The sequence below is a fragment of the Chinchilla lanigera genome, unplaced genomic scaffold (assembly GCF_000276665.1).
Source record: "Chinchilla lanigera isolate Chin_1 unplaced genomic scaffold, ChiLan1.0 scaffold00027, whole genome shotgun sequence".
In the NCBI taxonomy this organism is placed as follows: Eukaryota; Metazoa; Chordata; class Mammalia; order Rodentia; family Chinchillidae; genus Chinchilla; species Chinchilla lanigera.
The window spans coordinates 12095560-12116424 of record NW_004955428.1 but is presented as its reverse complement, the minus strand read 5'-3'; the positions used below and the strand labels follow the sequence as shown (position 1 = coordinate 12116424).

The following is a 20865-nucleotide window of genomic DNA, read 5'->3' as shown; positions in this document are numbered from 1 at the left end:
GTCTCAGGGAGAAGGTGCTGCTGGCTACCTCCACGTTCCTTGTTGAAGTTTCTCTTTTCACTTTCTCTTTTCTTTTTCTGTGGGCTTCACTTTGCACTGCAGATCTGTTCTGGGTCCAGGGGGCCCACTTCCCTCCTTCTTGTCTTCCTCACATTGCTATATTCCAGCATCTGGATGGTGACTCTCAGAGAGGTTCTTTCTCTGCTGCGTACCACTCCACCATCTTGGTGCTCCCTCCCCACATGTTATTTTTTTTTAACAAAAGGTAGTGATCCTGGAAATTCCTCAATGCTGTGCTCACTGCACATCCTTTGCTAACAGGATGTGAGCACAGTTAGTAGTGTTGACAGCATTTACATCAAGGAATTCAGTGAATTTTGTACATTGGGCTCCCTCTTTTTCTTTCTTTTAGTAAATCTGACTTTAAAACATGCAATAGCATCCTCTTGCTCTTCAGGCTTATTTGTGTATGTGTCCCACTATTTCCATTCTGACTGGAGCAAGAGTGAAGTTTTAGGGGTAAAAATGGAGTGAAAAAGAGTTGTGGTCAAAGGTAACTTCTACATTAGAAAAGCAAAAGAAAAGTCATCATAGTTCACTTCTAGCTGGATGATGTTAGACAGAAAGGGGCGGAAGTGTGAGCTGGCTGAGGGGGGCTGCTGAGCGTTGAGGAATGCTGAGGACCATAAGTGGAGCACAGGGGACAGAAGGATGCAGATGGAGAGGTAAGACAAATGTGATTACAGAGTACATGGCATTTTGTAACCTGATCTTCCACTTAATATACAGTGGATGTCTTTTTACTTTAATAAGCATTCTTCTACCATACAATTTCTAAGACTTCAGACTATTCCACTATTGAATTCCTGCTCTAAAGGGAATATACTTAACGACTTAGAATACTTTAATATTATTTAGTTTTCAGTGTTTACCATTCATGGTCAACAAATCAGGCCATACTTACTTGTGTTTCATGGGAAAAGAAAGGGACAAGAGATAATCTGATTAAAAGTAGAAACTGGAATTATTATCAAGGGAAAATAGCTATTTTCAGGTTTTGATTATGGTATTTCATCTGGGGAAGTATAAGGGAGAAAAATTAGAAAATAAAAGACAAATTTGACACCTTAGCCATAAACTTCTGCATTAAAATAAGAGGAAAATAATGTTCATATATCAAGGGAAATAGGTTACAAGCTCAAGCATGCAAAGTTCTTCACACAATCAAATGTACTGCCCAAAAGAAATTAATGGTATTCTACTTATTCTCATTGAAATAAGGGTAGGGACTCCAGCTCTGGTAAAAATTTAGCAACTGAATGCCCAATTGAATAAATTGAACTTCTCTGGGAAGGAGAATTCTAGTTATTGCTTTTCTATTTTCCTAACTTGTAGCTATTAAATTGCAATAGGCACTTAAAGGCCGTGAAAGTATTGGTCATGGCACCACGTTTCCCTAGACTGTATAGGTCTTGGGTGAACTGCCTATGAGGAAAGGCCTCCGACTCCACTACATTTAATAGTTGGTGACTCCTTCTGTTTTAGAGCTTTGAGTTTCCAAAGAAGAATGAAAATAAAGAAAGGTTTTAACATAGAGATAGGAAGTCTTTTTGTTTCAGTGTACACTTTCTTTTTTCCTGTAAGATTCCTGTTAGAATTTAGTACTGTCAAATGTGTCTGAGGAGCTAAGATAATTTCTAGTCTCAGAGCAGACTGATCCTAAATGCAGACCAGGGGAGTAATAGGTCATCGGAAATAACAATAAAAGGAAATATAGCTAATCTCTTTTCATTGAGAAAGAGTGCAATTTCAATTAAGGAACCAAATTTGTACTGCCCCTTCTTTTCAAGGAGATATGAAAGTAGGGCAGACTCTTCACACCGGATCAAAAATGTGCAGGAGTCAAGATTTTTTCCCTGTTGTCACCAACAAGTAGCCTGAAATAAAAACTCTATTTTAAAGAGATATTTGACTGATAGTTCCTGTTTGCCTTTCAAATTATCATTTCATTTTTATTTCATATAGTTCAGCATTTTCTATCTGCAAGCTACATTTCTGGTCAAAAAGGGAATCTAAAAGTGGAATAGAATGGTAAAAGAATGATACAGAAAATTCTGTATATATCATTTCAAATGCCAGAAATACAGATGATGTGTTAACCTGTGACATGCTATTCTCTCCTTACACTTTTTCATAAGTCAGAAACTCTAAGTATAATAAAAGTGTGAAAAATGCATATTATTTCCTATGAGAGCTTCTTTCCTTCTACCTAGTATCATTCCAAAGAGAATGAAGAATCCTAAAAGTGCTACCTTTTTGAAAAGAATATAGACATTTCATAGAGAAGAGATCAGTTGCACTTTTAACTGTCTGTATTAATCTCCCAAATACTTCATTGGATGCATACAGTGTGTAAGTTATTCTTTCAAGCTCTTCATTGGTGCTATTTTGTCTAAACCTCACAACAACCTTGTGAAAGAGAAGCATTCTGTCCTTCCTACAGATGAAGAGGTTGTGGTTTGCAGATATTCAAGAATGCTGCACTGCCAATGAGCAGTGGAAATGTATAGAAAAGCCCATTCCTTGAGCCATTATAGTGGCTCAAGAAACACACAGGCAAAATGATAGCAAAAAGACAGCTGTATGATGGAAATAGATAATACTGTCTTACTTTACCCTTTACCAACTAAGCCCTGTGTTCGGAAGTTTCAAGAACAAGAAGAAGGTAAGAATGGATGGGGCCAGGCACCTCCTCTGGAGATGTGTGTGCTCTTACCAGGGAGTGGCAGAGAAGATGGAAGACTCATGGAGGAAGGGATGTAAGAAGAAAAACCTGAGAAAATGTTCTACTGCATTAATTTTATTAAGCATAAGTACCTTGAAAACTTCCCACAGATAATTTTTAAAATGTCTATATCCTGAAGGAAGTAATGACTGTGAATAGATATTACACATGGATACTGGTATCTAAACATCTCAAAAGTTCTCCTCACTCATGTTTAGATTCTAAAACTCCTAGAAATTCTTAAGAAATGAAATCAATACAATTAATAGAGATTGCCTAGAGGTTCTGTATATTAAACTCTGGTTTCATTGAGGTAAAAAGTAACCCACCGACTTAGTATTTAAATTAAAAGAGTTAAGATGTATATGAATATAATCACTTTCATATGTACCAATGAAAATTTAAGAAGAACCTAACAATAACACATGTAAGAAAGCTTTGCATAGCATAATATATTCATGGAAATAATTCTTTGAATTGTAAGACTAGAGGCCATTTTTCACACTGGGATAAATGGGCCATAAAGGCAAACTGGGGTAGAGTGACAAGGAAATGAGGAAAATACATAGCAAATGAAGACAAAGTTTTACCTTGACTTTCAAGGTCTTTGTGAAAGTAGAGGTAATTTCTTGGTAAGCATCTTCTGTAATAGAATGTTCAGGGGTTTGAAAGGATATTTTACTCCCAAACACTGCCATACTGCTTTATTTTACAAAATACTTTAAGTTTTTATATCTACTAATGAATTTTTACCAATGTAAATAGTAAAATAACAGACTTTATAGTTTGAAGTACCATAAGTAAATGAAATAAAATAAATGAAAACAAGCAAAAGGACCTCCAACATTTTCTCAGAAAACAAAACCTGAAGTTGAAAAATAAAGTTTTAGGGGTTGATGGGGAAGGGGAAAGTAATTGAAGTATGCTATGTTCATGTGCAAATATACCAATATGAAACTCATTAATCTGCATAAAAATATGAAACTCATTAATATGCATTAACAAAGAAATTAATATGCATGGAAGAAATAAATGGCAGCAAACTATGTCTATAAATACATAGTTGTGGGGCTGGAGATTTAGCTCAGCGGCTCAGCGCCTGCCTGCCAAGCATAAGGTCATGAGTTTGATTCCTGCTACTGGAAGAAAACACACAAAAACAAACAAAAAATATAAATAGTTGAGTCTAAAAAAAAATACACTTTATTGATATCATTTTATTATTAATTGTTAAATGGCTTTGTAACAATTATGTGTTTGTATTGAGTAATACAGGTGCTTGGAATACCCTAATTATATATATTTATAGAATAAAATATTTTTAATGTTATTAGCTGGTTCACAGCAGATATTGGGCTTGAAAAATAAAAGTAGAGTTTTCCAAGGGAAAGAATGATAAAAAAGAACTGTAAGAATTTTACAGAAGGAAATAGACTGTGGATCATTTTAACCTCTAGAAAAGCTTTCCCTTCCTGGGACAGATGCAGCTAGTAAGATGGAAGCTCAGCGAGACTAACTGGCCCATTGGACATGTTTCTGTGTCATGTGTCACATGAGCTCAGAAAGTAAAAAATAGATATTTCATGAAGTCAGAACCCCAGAGAAATATAAAATATCAACCAAAATATTAAAATGCCATTTGCTTCTTGCAACAAACACACATATACACCATACACACACACACACACACACACACACACACACACACACACACACAGGGAGTGCATATATATTGAAAATATTCACAAATTTTTTAGTAACCTCTAAGTAGCTGTATGTATGCATTGTTCCTTTCAAACATATTTGCACTAGCAAGTTTGAGGTTTATTTGGTGGTGTACTAGCTTGCAAGGAGTGCTTCTCTAGGTTAGGCGTGTGTGTCCTTTAATGGTGCTATAACCTTCTTCCAACTCCAAACTTCTGAATGAAGATTTCACTCTGCACTGCAGTATTTAATAGAGTGGATCGGAAAGTAGGGTCACAAGCATCTTGACACAAAATGCTAACTATTAGGATTTTTAAAACTGTATTCCAACATTCCCTCATACTGAATATAAAAAGTAGAAAGACTGCCTGCATATTAGGAAAATAACTGACTTTTCCTCTGCGTTCATCTATTCTGATAAGACCTTGCTGGATGCATTTCACTCCAATACACTGTTAAAATAGTGTCAAGTTTATTTCATGCTTCACATACCTGACTTTATAGGTGGAGTTTTTCTCTAGAATGGTTGAACTACTCTTTGGAGTCATACAGGGTAAAATTCCAGACTCATGCTGTCCTGTGTGCTTGTGCCTCCATTACAGACAATCACGCTGAGCCATAATTTCGACTAACATTGTTGGCTTGATGACATGCAGGTTTACTTTTTCATCTTAAGAGACCTGGGGGAGGGGAGCAGAGAAACAATTTTGGGTTTGATGAGGTGCCTAGCTGACACTTAGGCCTGGATTTCTAAAATGTCCTGAAGCTAAATTCAGAAGAAATGGAGTTGATTTTTGGTAGGTTCCTGCTGCCTTTTGAATGGCACTTTATCCGCTGCTATTGGTTTTGATAGGACTATTATATAACCTGTTATTATTAAGTTCTATAACCTTGGGCTGTCTGTGACTGTGAACTTTCTTTTGATAACTGGTTCATATGCTTTTTCACTGTTTTGGTTCTGGGGCAGTCTTGGTATAATACTATACCTAAGGTTCTGCTCTATCAATTTGTACTAATTGCTTTGAGTTGCAATTAAAATTTATTTGGACATGAAAGAAGCCTGCCCATTCTTAAATGTCCAGTTAAGGCCATTTATTAATGATTAAAATGTCATAACATGCCAAGAGCAGACAAGAAGAAGATGAATGTCTTCTCTCCTGGTAACATTTTCTTCACCTTCTTGTTTTATCATATAGATTAATGGGTTGTTTTGGAAAAGGGTTGAACTTGGATAATGCCCAGAAAGGCTGAATTAAGGGGAAAAGGGTTTCTCGGAACCCACATGTCTTCATAAAAATGTTGATTTTAGAGACACACTGAGATGTAGCTTTGTCTGTTTTGCGAGTGGCGCACAGGCTGAGAGATGACATTAAAATCTCCAAAGTTGCTCCAATCCAGATTGATCTGTGCTTTTTAGTTGCCCTCAAATAACAACCATACTCTATGCAATGGCAACAGAGGAGCCACAATATGGTACAGAAAATCTAGTTGAAATAGTAACCCAATTTATCTGCAAATAATATAATTATTTAGCAGAAAATGTCTAAAATCTTTCTTGTCTCATTACTGAATCATTTAGAGCAGATGGAAAGTCGGGATCGACATAACATGTGCGTTTGTAGTCAGACAAGATTTGCTATAGCTGAGTTATCGAGTTACTATGAATGGGAAAAGTTAGCAAAATGGGGAATAATGACAAAATATTCCAAGTGAAATGAAGAGTCCAGTGGCAGTAACAATACAGCAAGCAACCAAGACAGCTAGACTTGGGCTGAGTGAATTTTGGAGGGGAGACTGTGGATTCTACCTTTTGCTTCAAAGCACTTTTTTTACTTTGGTACCAGGAATCGAACTCACAACCTAGCACTTGCCAGGGAGCCGTTGTGACACTGAGCTATATCCCTGGCTAGTCAAAGTACTTTTTGATGAACAGATGAAATAAATGTTCAGGGGTAAAGCATACAAGTCTAAAAATGATGGATAGGTATAATTTTAGAAAGCCTGAGAAATAAATATTACAACCAAAGTTAGATGATTTGAGGAAGGAAAGAGAATAAGAATTAGAATATTTTGACAGACAAAGGAAAAAATGACAAGATTATTGTATAAGAAAAACTGTTTGTGGAAAATATGGAGAAGCAGCTATGTTAATACAACATTGTGTATGTTTACATCATTTGTTTGTGAATGGCTTTAGGTATAAATACTAGGAAGACAATTTTTAACAACTTTTGTAGAAAGGCATTTACTGTCTCACAAAATTGGTAGGTCAGTGTTAAGGCTTACTAGCTGTCCTAATTAGTGACATAATTCAGTGTTTTCTGTTAGAGATTCTTCAGTCTTTAAGAGAGTAGCACAATTGAATTACTCTAAACTTACACATGTAGGAAAACCTACGGGAAGCAAAGTTGTTTCCTCTTAAGATCTACAGGTGGTGTCTAAAATGTTTCCTTCAGGTTACAGGAGGTGCCACTGCTTACAAAAACCCTTCAAATGGATACAGGATCAGAATAACTCTGAATTTCCTGGACTCACAAGTGAGATACAGTAAATTTGGAATACAGTAATTTGAAGGACTTACATTCCGTGTAACAAATCACTAAATTGTTTGGTGTAAAATACTGATTTCCCACTTAGAACTTCACCTTGGTGGAGTTTTTACTTTGGAATCCAGGCTAACATAACATCTGCTGTAAGAAAAGTCCTGGTATAGAGTGAATGACACTGACTCTTTAAAAGCAAATTTTATGTACACATAAACTACAGGCAATGAAATTCATTCATGTAAAATGTTAAATGAAATGAGTTTTGATAAATATACATCAGTGAAATGACTTCCATGATCAAGATACAGAATATTTTCATCATACTCCGGACATCTGCAATTTGTCCCTTACCTGCTTTTTGTTACCGTAGAATAATTTGCATGTTTAGAATTTTATATAAATGTATCAACAGAGAATGCATTGTTCCTAACTGTGTGGCGTCTTTTACTTAGCACAGTAATTTACAAGTTCTACCATGTTGTTGTGTGTACCAGTAATTTGTTTCTTTTTATACATAAAAGCAATCCATTTTATTGATGAAACACATCTTTTTTGTACTGGGAATTTTTGACCTTGTGCTTGCCAGGCAGATGCTGTGCCACTGAGCTATATCCCCAGCCCTTAACCATATTTTCTTTATCCTTTCATCTTTAGGTAATTTCTTTCTTTTGGTCTATTTTAAATAAAGCTTTTATAAATAAATGTTCATGTGCATGCCTTTGCATGGATATATGTTTTCTTGCCTCTTGAGCAAATATTTATCAATAAAATGGTTGTTTTATATGATCTATAGTCATATAATTTGGATGAAACTGCAAACTTTCTGAAGTGGTACTACCATCTTACATTCTCACTTGCAGGAAATACAAGGTCAGGTTTCTCTCTTAGCCAGTACTTCACTGTCAGTCTTTCAAAATTTAATTTTTCTAACATAGTATTGTGTCTGTCATGGTTTTAATTTGAATTTTTCTAATGATCAGTGATTTTTAGTATCTAATGTGCTTATTTACCATTCATATATCTTTTTATGTAAAGCATCTGCTTAAGCTTATTGCTCATTTTCCCCTTTGTTGAGTATTGTTTACTATGGTCGGAATTTATATACTTCAGAAGTTAAGTCTTTTAAACTTATCTGAGGCCAGCTTTATGAGCTAGCTAGCTGTTGGACATAGGAAGAATACTTGAAGGGAATATATTCTGTAGCTTTGGCTGTGGAAGTATAAAATGTTATACGTAAAGCTAATTTGTATTTATATATATGCACACATATACGATAGGATGTAGCATTATTCAGGTAATCTTTGTATTAATTTTTTTCTCTTTTTTGAAAGTTTTTTAAAAAAGAGAATAAAAATAAAAAGCATTAAAATGATACAGAATTTCAAAATAAGATAATAGGAAATCAACAACAGTTGTTATATTGTGCACTGTTATCTTCAGAGTAGTTGTTCAGATATAGATATGCAATTTATTGATTTTTGTGTAGATAATCTTTCATTTGCTGACAGAGTGACATTACAATATCTTATACTGATTATATATTTGCATCTGTCAAATTACATTTTAAGTATTTTGAAACTTTATTTGGTGCATATATATTTATAATTATAATATCTTTCTTATAATTTCCCCATTATGTTTTTCTCTCATAATATACCTTGTTTTAAAGTCTATTTTGAAAAAAACTCTATCTTGTCTGATGTTAATGAAGTCAAGCCTGACTACTGAGGCTTACTGTTTGTATAATATATCTTTTTCCATTGTTTAATATGAATACATTTGCATTGTACATTTGTGTTTGAACTGTGTCTATTGTAGAAAGCAAACAAGCAGTAATGTTTTTCCTTCATTCTGATAGCAAATATCTTTAATTGGAGTAATTAATTCCTTAACATTTAACGTAGTTATTGATATGCTTGATTTGTCTACTTTAATTCTTTTTGTTTGTAATGCACTGTATTTGTAATTATTTGGGAAATTGGTACATACTTCTTATATGTTGATCATTTTTATCTTCATTTTAATCTTACCCATTTCTTCTGTTGTTTCCTGTTATTCATTTTCAACTTTTATTTGAACATAGATAAAATTATTAAATTTCCTATTAAATCTTAGATTTAACTCTGTGATTTTTTTATTAATGTCTTTAAGAACTGAATATCGAGGGCTGGGGATTTAGCTCAGTGGCACAATGCCTGCCTGGCAAGCACGAGGTCATGAGTTCAATTCCCAGTACTGGAAAAAAAAAACCAAAAAAAAAAAAAAAAAAAAAACCCAAAGAATTGAATATCCTTACTCCTTCGCAGTGTATTTAGACTTAATATTTTAACACTTATTAAACAATGTAGAAAACTTTTGACCACAGAGATATATTTACATCTCTGTGCTCACTATCTTTTATGGTGTCAAGTGGTACTCGATCTTCATGTTATTAATCACTAAGAATTTGTTTAAACAGCCATATGTATTTAAAGGAAATTATGCGTAAAATATACCTTTACGTTTGCCCAGATATTTATTATTTCTGATACTTTCCATTTATGTTTGATAATCCACACTTCCCTTTAGTATCACTTCTATTTCACTTGAAGAGCATTCTGGAGTACTTTTTTCTGATTTTTGGTGGTGCAGTTTCATTAGTAACAAATCCTCTTATTTTTATTTTGCTTGAAAATATCATTATTTGTCTTTTATCCTTTGAGAAGATTTTTGATGGGTATAGATATCTGCTCATCCAGCGTTTTTGTTTCATCACTTTAAACATGTTTCACTGGAATCATAGTTTATTTGAATCATTGTTCCCCTGTATGTAATGTGCTGATTTTCTGACTGCTTTCAATATTTTCTCCTGAGTTTTGGTTGAGTATACTATGTCTTTTATGTAGAGCCATAAAAATGGGAAATACACGTGGGGAGAATCCTTTCTTTTAAATTTTGATTCATTTAGAATTCAACTTTTAAAAAAAAATCAACTTGTGAGATTTTTTTCATATTTTATTTACTTGTTATACATGAGAGAAGAGGTCTTTTAGTGTATTACTCCACCATATCAGGATAAGACATGGTTTAAAGCTTCTGTCTGAAAATGGCATAGTGATCTAAACTCACATTTCTTTGTACAAATCAAATCATATAAATTTATATATATATATATATATATATATATATATGGCCCATATTATAATCCTGCAATATGTTCAGCAAATAAGAGGGTCTAACTAGTTTTAAATGGTCTTGAAGACTATCATATCTTTGAATTATAGAAAGTAAGCTATTATTCAATATTTTAGCTGGGCATGGTGGTGCACACCTATAATCCCAGTACTTGAAAGGCTGAGGCAGGAGGATCACTGTAAGTTTGAGGCTGGTCTGGGGTACATAATAAGACCTTGTCTCAAAAAACAAAACTACATACCATTTCATAAAGTTTTGTACAAAGTGGAAGACTGATTGGTCTTATCATAAATTAGGAAAAGATTATATATGATGCCCAAATTTTATCCTTATATATAAAGTTTCAACTTTGCATAAACAGAACATGTTTGCACAGCTTAACAAGAACAGACTTTTAAAAAATGAAATAATACCTATGATTTTCGGTCTTCACTGTATATTAGAATCACTAAAGACCTTTGGAAAATTCTAGCATAGGTGCTCACTTCCCCAGAGAACTGGATGTAATTGTTAGGACTTTGCTTTTTTATTTTAAACAGAAAATACCAAAAATAACATAGCAAAAACAAAGACAAAAACAAAACAACACAGAAACAATAAAAACTATGCAGAATTTCAAAAAAAGTTGATAGGAAATTAACAATGGTTGTTGTATTACATATTGTTATCTTCAAAGTAGTTGTTCAGATTAGACATAAAGGCGTGCAAGATCAAACAATTAAGCATTAACTGTTCCTTTCAATAAACCAATAGAAATTAGTGGTACAATTGCCTTAATTATCTTGTGTATGTATACATATTTTTTTTCAATTCCTTCTTTCTTTCTTTTCTCCTTTCCCTCATCCCAGTTTTTTTTCCCCTTTGGCCAGTTTCTTCCTCTTTCACAATATCCATTGTACCTTTCAGATTTTATTTACTCTTTCAGGTTCTTACAGTAGGGAGACATGTGATGTGTACACATGCAAGTCAAGATCAGACATTTTTAAGAAGATGAATCTGAGTATATAGAGGAGAATCAAAAGTCAACTGACTGGCAGCAAAAATTTTTTTTCTTGTTTTTATATTAAGTGATTTTAGACTTTATGGTTAGCAGTATCTTCTTCCATCCAATGGACTGATACTCATGACACTGACTCGTTTTATATGTTCCAGTCAACTGAGAAGCATCCAGTCGAGATGCAATACTGTGTTTTAGTTTGCAATAAAGGCATGGGTTACTTAATTCCAGTAAGGTAAATTCCATAGGTAGAATTCTAACCCACAGCAAAATTTTATGGAACAAGCCAGACTCTATTGAGAAAGATTTGCTAAGGTCTCAGAGACCTCCATAATGAAATAGTAGATTAATTCATCCTGTAAAGAAGTCTGACTAGCAGAGAGATGGATAAAGATAAAGGGAAAAATGGAAAGGGTAACGGATAAAGAAAAGCATAAGTATGAGTACTGAACCTAATATCAGTTGTAAAGCAAATGACCATACCAGCTATGTGAATTTATCTCTTTCTTTGTCATATACATGCTTATACTTTCAACTCAATTTTTCTTTTTAACCCCAATCCTTCTTCTTGGCTGTTTTATATAGGATATATTTGTGGAAGTAAATTTTAAAATTTTAATTTTTGGGTAAAAAGATAATAAGATTTGTTGTTCACAGAAGGTTAAGTTAAACACAGATTACTCAGAGATGTTGTGCTTGGAACTGGAGGCAAAAAACTGAGGTAGTCTGTGGAGAAAGTGTGGCTTTTGTTTTGTTTGACTAGAGATAATTCTATTAAATGGGATCATTTTCAATGTAAACATTTGCTATTATACATTTTTAACCTTTTAACCTTGTAACCATAATTTAACCTACAGGTCAAATGTATAATTTAAATTATACACACACATATATATTCCAAAGGAGAAAAAAATTAACCTATCAAAGTTTTAATTTTTTAATTCTTGTGTTATTGAAGATCATTTAGCATAAGATCAGCTATAAGTGCATAAGATCAGGTATAAGTGCATCTGTGGAGTACTGATCTGGAACAGAACCACACAAGAAACCAGGAACAGTGTCACCACTGAGGGATTCTGGGACTTGAATAGGAACAGGTTAAAAATGTAAGCAAGAACTCATAACACTGGAATACACTACCAAGATAAAAATTTTGGAGTTATTGTGCAAGTCTTTAATGTTAGAAGAGGGTCAAATTTTCAGAAGTGGTTCACTTTGGTCATGTAGCTACACACAAGAGGAGTACCTGGCATTTTTAAGGAGTGCAAGAGTGGAAAACAGAAAACTTCCCAATAAAAGCAAATTGACTGCTGTATCTATCACATCTCATGTGGTAGTAACTGTGCTGTCATGCCTCATATATTATTGCTCTGGACCACTACTCACAGCAACCTTGTGACATTCGTTTTACTATCATCATTTGACTAGGTGTGGAAGTTTAAATATTTTTCCAACATAATGTAGCTCACAGAGATCTATACTCAATATTTGGTCTGAACTCATCTTTCCTAGTCTGCCAACACTTTGGTCATATACAATGCTTATATTCCTATTTCTCTGACTGAATTAGAGTAATACTATCTTTTTTTTTCTCTCCCACAAATATGTATACTTTATACACATGTATAGAGTATGTTTTCATGATTTAATTTTCCAAAAAATGATTTAATTTTCACTGAATAATTATTCTTTAAAATGTTTACTTTTTGTGCAACACAGTGTGAGTAGTGAATGATAGTTTTATAGTTAACTTTTACTGATAGACTCAGGTAATTGATAATATCTGGTTCTCTTAGGTAGTCACTCGAACTCATTTGAAAGCTTAACATTTACGTGCATTCAACTTTGGATTAGAAAGTATTACACTTCAATGTTATTTTGGGACTTTGCCTTAATAGGAAGTCATACAATCATACACACAAAGACCTCTGTCATTTATTTTCAGACAAAAAGGGAAATTTTTACATGCATAATTAATCCAGAAACCTAAGATGTTAATAGAAAATAGTAGAAATATAGTTAAATTCTGTTTGTTTAATATATCATTTCTTTCACAAGCTCTTGGTTCCTTATGTTTTCAAATGATTGCCATTGCTTAAAGGAAGAATTGATCAGGTAGGAGGAAAGCAAGAGGAGATATGTCCCTCTTGAATAATTCATGTTATTATCCATTTATATCCCAAGATTATCATGGTGATTATTAATTTGTCAGTCAAGTAAAATTGTTATTCATGTTTCTCTTTTGCATGTCAAAGTGCATCGCTAATTTATAAGCATCAAACTGTAGTAATCTGTTTTTCCACCTACACAGTGTCAATAAGATTTCATTTCTGGCCTTGCAAATGGAAAGCACTGCTTCACTAATTGGGTGGATGAATCAGCAGCTCCAATACTTTAGGTATTCGGTCAATCTCTTTTCATCTCATTAAAGGTCAAGAATATGTACACACATGCAAATGTATTTTTCCCATTTGGAAAATAGATAGGTTAAAGTGATACAGTAGTTAGAAATGTTGAATGCTGGGTGTCCAATAAAAAGCTACTAGGAAATATTTCATAGAACCTTCAAACAATAGCCATATTAGAGAGAATTAAGGTAGTGACTAATGTCTTCCTAATCTGTTTTATCATCTTTAATATAATTGCTCATGGAAGAAATGAGAATTTTAAATTAGAAGAGATGTACGCATTTCAAGTACCTGTTTAGATATGTGACAAATTCAATTTTTGTTTTCAGTTCTTTTAATGTGATTTACTTAGTTGACTTTTATGTTGACATACAATCTCTCTATTTACCTGAAGCTAGTCAATGATAACCTTGCTGCATTATTTGTAGCTAAGAACAAGCATAATGGGAAGGGATTATTGATTCTCAGTACTCATATTGGTTTCAAATTTCATTTATCAATGTGGAAATTTCTAAAGTGATTGTGCAATGCTATATCTTTGTTTTCTTTGGGGATTTAGTGCTGCATATTTCAAAACATTATTTCTCGTACTAGAAATTGCAACTCTTTCATAACAGATGGTTCAGCATCTTGATTCCTGCAATGGCCAAACCTCACATTTCTGAGACTGTGATCCTTCTTGCCTCATCATTCAGCCCTGCTGATGTGTCTGCCCACAGCTACAGTGCTACCAACAGTCCAAGGGACAGTGACAAAATTCCTTCTTCAGCCCCGAAAGCAGTTTATGCCCCAAAGCACATTTGATTACTCTCACTCTGTGAAGTTCCATATTTAATGTGGTTGAAACTGCTCACAAAATCATCCAGCCCTTGTTCATGTAGCTCTAGAACTGAACTTGATAAATTCTAGGCACAGCCAGTTTCAAAGAATGACTTTGTTCTTTGCAGAGGTCTGGTATTTAGAGGTAGCCTTGGCTTTGTCCTCAGAAATTTGGTACAGAACAACTATAAAATGATTTCTGGGTATAATTCCAGACAAAGTCTCAATGCAAGGTATCTTAGTCTATTTGGGCTGTGTTATGGTTTATGTTTGTGTGTCTCCTCCAAAGCCTCATGCGACCATGGGCAGACTATTAGAGTTGAATGATTGTGGGTGTGAGAGCTGCACCCGCCCTGGAGTGGATAGTTTGCATGTGTAAGGTAGAGGAAGAAGCTGCTTGAGGCTATTTCCTCCCCGATTCCGCCCTGGTGTAAGTGAGTTGTAGTTTAGCTGTGGCTGCCCTGAGATGCAGCCCTCTGCCACGTGCCACTCTGCCTTATGATCTCCCAAGTAAGGATTGAAACTTCCACGAACTGTAAGCGAAATAAACCTTTCCTTCCTTCATTTTGGTTGTCAGATATTTTGTCCCAGCAATGAGAAAAAAGTAACCAAGACAGGCTGTTATAACAAAATGTCATAATCTTTATGGCTTATAATAAACAGAAACTTGGTGTTCATACTTCTGGAGGCCAAGCAATCCAAGGTCCAGGTACTAGCAGATTTGATACTTGAAAAAGGCTCATGTTCTGGTTCATAGATAGTTGTCATCTCATTGTGTCCTCCCTGGCCAAAGGGGAGAGGGAACTTCTAGGGTCCCTCTTATAAGAGTACTTCTTCCATTCTTAAGGGTTTTGCCTGATGGCTTAATCACCTCTCAAATGCCCCATCTCCTAATATATCATATCGGAGCTAGGTTTCCAGATTTGAATTTGAGGGGTGCACATTCAGTTTGTGGTGTAGAGCATAGAGAGTTCTGCCTAATTTAATAGTCAGATCCATCTTCTTTGTTCTTTCCTGCTTATTTGTCACCTATTCCCAAAAGCTTGTCTGCTGTAGGCCTTTATATTTTCAAATCACCAAAATACATTCAGATAAAAGTGCTTCTCATAGACCTCTGCGGCGGAGAGAGTAAATCAAATGAAATTTTTCTGAAGTGTCTGTGGTGTTGCACACCTATAATCTCAGCAGTCTGGGAGGCTGAGACAGGAGGATCACAAGGTCTAGTGTACCCTAAGCAACTTAGAGATGAATTGAGATCCTGACCTAAAATAATAGATTAATTAATTGATTAATTTAAAAGTGGGCTGGGGCATAGCCTAACGTGCAGGCCCTAGGTTTCATTCTCAGTGTCATTTAAAAAAAGAGCTATATTCTCACCCTGTCTGACCTCCCAGCAGCATGCAGCACAGATACCAGCACGGTGCAGTGTGGAGCACACTCTGCATCTCTCTCCTTCGGTTGCCGCTGCATTGTAACATCTTTTCTTTCCGTACCGCTTTTGGTAACGCTTTCACCATTTCCTTTGCTCATCCTATCCCTAACTGAAATATCGCACAGTTCTTCAAAGTGTTTCGCAGAGAAATCCCATCTCTATGTTAATAATTCTTGACTTTATATAAATGTAGTCTGAAACTTTCACCTTGTTTCAAAACGGACTCTGATTGTCCATTTACTATCTTTAAGTCTTTGTTGTCCAGTTATTTTAAGTTTACCGTATCTGCTACAGTCTGAATGTTCTGTCCCTCTCGAGTTCTTGCTCTGAAGCCTGACTCCGAGTGTGGTGGTACTGAGATCAGGCTTGGGAGACGACTACTTCATGAAGATGAAGCTCTCATTAATGGAATTGTGCTATTATAAAAGAAGCACAAGTAAATTTATCTGTCTCATTCACCAGGTGAAGGCACGGCCACAAGGTGCTACCTGTGACGCAGGGAGGAAACAGCCTGTACCAGACTCTGAATTTACTACCTCTCTGATTTTGGGCTTCCAGCACTCAGAACTATAAGCAATAAATGTATGTTTTCTATAAATCGCTTAGTTTTAGGCATTTTTAATAGTAGTCGAAAAGGACCCGAACAATATCCGTTACTTTTTATTTCTTCCCCACAACTTTATCTCAACATCTATTCTGTACACCTTCCCCCATTTTTCCTTTCCTTGAGAATTTACTACATGCCTGACATAGTGCTAAAAATCTCATCAACATTTTGGGCAATAACAATAAAATGGACATGACCAGTACCCTCAAGAAAAACATATTTTAATAAAGGAAATAAAATAGTTGTAACTGAAAATATTTATGAAGAAAATACTGGGCAGTGGAGGCAAGAGCTAGCTTCTCTTTCATGATATTTAAAAATGGGGAAAACTTCTTCATCTGTAACCTTTTTCTCTTAGTGGAACGCTGATCCTCCTCCCACTTTTCCTCAGTCTTTCTCAGGAGTGGTTGCTGAGTTCAGCTGGATCAGGCAAGCTCAGCTCCTTCTTTTCTTCCTTCCGCTGGGAAGTGGACTTCACTCTTGAACAAAGCCACATGCTGTGTGCATTTAGAACCCAAGTTCTGCCCCACAGGGAAAATCTGTTATTTAAGGCTTTCCTCTTCTTCCCCTTGGAGATGCCACCTGTCTGCAGAGAGCAGTGGCTCTCAACACGTCCGCTCCTTCCTATCATTTTAATGCAACCCTCCTGCTCTTCTAAGTGACAGCTGTTCCTGCTGGGGACTGGGAAGGCTTTCAGATTTGTGCCTATGCTCTTAAAGACCTCAGCATTTAGAAAAGAGGCTGGCAAACATGGTTCATGGTTTAACTTTGATCCACAGCCTGTTTTTTGTTTTTTTAAAGATTGTATAAAAAACAAGGATGGATATGCAACAGAAACCTTCTGTGGCTTGCAAAGCCTAAAATATTTACTGTATGGGCCTTTGGAAAAAACAACAAACCTAAAGTCTTTGCTGACTCTAAAGCTGAAACATGGGGCCAGAAATTTATCTTAAGAAATAAACTCATAATAAAATTTTGGAATAATTAATTAGATGTGGATAAATTAGGCTCTGAGAAAGCAAAGTGGGTGACTTTGAGGGATGGTGTTTATTAAATATAGACCAGGCTGGTTTTTGACTTTGAAGTTTTTAGACACTTATTAGCTAAGGAGGCTTGATTTTTATAGACATTCAGCTAGCTTTTAACTCTTGAGAGGAGATTAAATGAACCTTAGGTTACATGGCATTTATTATGTTTTAAAGGTTACAGCATTCTACAGGAGGTCATTTTCTTTTTCTGTTGGAAAATGGGTGCTTATACTAAAGGTAAGACCTGGGTCCTCATCAAAGGTTCAGTTTTCAACAAAATATTTGGTCTTCAGCAAAGAAATAGGGCTCAGAAATGACTATGGATATCAAAGGGTTTTAACCAAATGCCACAACGGCACAGCTTTCATTGAGCAAAGCCTGTACCCGGGAAAAGCTGCAGCAGGGTCAGAGCCATAGAGGCTGAAGGCCTTGCTGAGGTGTGGATATCCTCGCTTTAGCAAACAGACCCAGCCTATGTAGGACACAACCTTCAGCAAAGGGGCGAGCTGCCATCACGACAAGGCTTTACAGGTATGGGCAGCTGCACCTTGACTTACGTGCACACTTGGGTTGTATGTGGACCTTAGCAGCGACTCACAGAGCTGTGGAAGCCTTAGCAAGCAAGTGCCTCTGAGGCAAAGATTCAAATCTGAGGAAGAGCCTTTCTAGATATAGCCTTGTTATGGTTGATACATTGTGTCAACTTGGGGTGTCTAGAGGTTTGGCTAAGTGACTCAGCAGGAAGGCAGGGTGCTTACTTTGTATACATCCTGAGCCTGTGGGAGAGGAGGGCATGGAGATTATGTGAGAGCTACACACCCCTTAGGTGGGGGTAGCCTGTTTACAAAGTAAGGCAGGGAAAGAAGCTGCTTGGTGCCATTCCTTCCTTTTTGCTCTGACTGCTTTGCTGTTCGGCTGCCATTCCCCCATTTGCTCTTGTTGCTTTGCTACCTTCTGCCTCAGAGCCAGCCAAGTATGGACTGAAACCTCCACAAACTGCATGCTAAATAAACCTTTCCTTCCTTCATTTTAGGTGTTGGATATTTTGTCTCAGCAATGAGAGAAAAGTAACCAAGACAAGCCTGTAGGGCATTTGGCTTCTTTTTGATATTTTCCATTTTTACTGCATTTCTCAACCAGGTCTGTAGTGTAAGTGTTTGAATTGGAAAAGCATCTAAATTCCACCAGATATGAGTATATGCATTTAAAGTGTTAGTTCAGCCCTAGGCAGATGTTATGAAATTGTTGTTTTGAGTTTTGCTGTTCTTTGTGCCTCATACATCTGTCTCCAGAGCAATGAGATATATCTGTGAAGAGATTGACCTTAAATTCATGTGACTTTTCTATATTTCAAGAGATGTATTCTCATATTGGTATGGGAATGATAACTGCATTTGAAAGTGAAACCTCCCACCAGATTCCTTATATCTAAGTGCCTTAAAACGTCCTGAAAGGAGAAGCAGAAATTAATACACTTGAGATACAGCGAAATGAGAAAGAAAGATGGTTGGGTAAAGTGTGCTGAGCAGAACTGCCCTCATTACAAACTTCTAGACTTCATAACAAGGCATGTTATGTCTGAATCGTACCAACACACACACTTTGGGAGGAGTTTGAATATATGTGCTGCTTTCAAATTTAGTGGAGACATAGTGACAGAATCAACCTTTTGTGGTAATTTTCTCCAATTTGAATTTAAATTTTTAGGTTATGGATTCTGGGTAATAGTATCTGATGAACCTGAACCAAAGATTCTCATTTGTATTCTCTCTCTGTCTCTGTCTCTGTCTTTCTCTCTCTCTCTCACACACACACATACACACAGACAGCACTGATTCCTAGAAAATTTTTGTCAGCACTATTCCTTGGGGTCAGAGAATAGTATTCTAGCTGGGAAAACTATTCTAAGACTTCTGAATTTATCTTTTTTTCTTTTTCTTTTTTTTTGGTTAAAGAATTCCATTAACTCTCAAGTTCATTAAGTTCTAGGCTCAAAGGAGTCTTGACTCTGAAATAGACTGACTTCTCAGGTTACCCTCTGCCTGATTATTTGCTTGGACAAATTTTAGCCAGGCTCCTGAAACTTCTCCAATGCCCATCTGTGCACTTGCTTATAAAATCCCATTTTAGCAAAGAGTTCTGCTAAGTCATTTTGGCAAGAAGCTCTCACTCTTGATAACTGATCACGCTTAGCTAATTACTTTGGATACCTTTTTGAGCTCCTCATCTTTCACCATCCCCTGGGTGATACTTGAGCACTCTGATGTATCTTTAGCCAGAATCCTGTTAGTTTCCTTTAGCCAGAATTTCCCTTACCGCTGAAGTTTCCTCTTAGTAATTTTCTATCCACTGACACCCTACGCTTTGGCATGTTATACTCAGGGTTAATCTCTCTCGTCACTACAAAATCCCATTGCAGTAGTCCCTAAACATATTGTGATTCTCTTGAATAAAGTTTTCCTTACTGTGCTTTAAGAAGTATTATTGGATATTTTTAATACTTCCATTCTCAAGAAAACCAAGCTCTACACCAATATTAATATCCCCCTGTTGGAGGTAGGACAGAATAAGAAATTGGGAAGCTTAAATTTTGGATTTTAATTTTTCCAAATTTTGAAAACAAAGACAAAAGGATTTGATTTTGAGTGTTTGTTCCAGAGAGGTTCTGTTTCTGTTTCTTCGCTGGATGGTAGGATATGATTCCAACCTGGAATCCCTTAACTCACTTTATCCTCCCTCCTGGAGAGAGACAGAGGGATGTGAATTTCAGTGATATATGAAATGCTCCCTTTGTTTAAGGAAGTCCTGGCTTACACAGGGACTAAGTCCATACCTCGGTTAACTTCACATTCTCTGTTTCTATTTCCGGCGCTAATTCTTTTTCTTTCTCATATTCATCATTCTTAATTTTGGGATCCAAGAATGCATTGAAAATATGTTTTATCTGTATTTTATACTAAACGGGCACATGATGTTATGTTATAAACTTAGTAACACAAACAAATGCCTCTCCTATATATTTTTCCCCATTCTAGCAGAAAAGTAGTTTCAAAGCATAATTCTAAATATTTTGCTTTCCTTTAAAATGCCCTCTAATGGTATCTCAGTAGTTTTTCAATAAAACCCTTACTCCTTAAGAAATCATGCAAAATTTGGCCTCTGTTTCTCCAGATTCAACCTCTGCATATTTCTCCATAACCACCAAGTTCTATTCACAAGGGTCTTGTTTTAACTGTTTGGACACTTGTTGGTTTTCCCTGATAATTCAGGCCCAGGTTTACATGGAACTCTTTCAACATCATTCCTGGAGACCCTGTCTCACAGTGTCTTTGCCTGGTAGTGCTCACCACCACTTCTAAGTACTG

The 20865-nt window shown here is 35.7% G+C and overlaps 1 pseudogene; it reads right to left on the bottom strand.

The window, feature by feature from the left end:
• Positions 1 to 17826: 17826 nt before the first annotated feature.
• Positions 17827 to 20865, bottom strand: part of LOC102014928 — a 37183-nt pseudogene continuing 34144 nt past the window's right edge.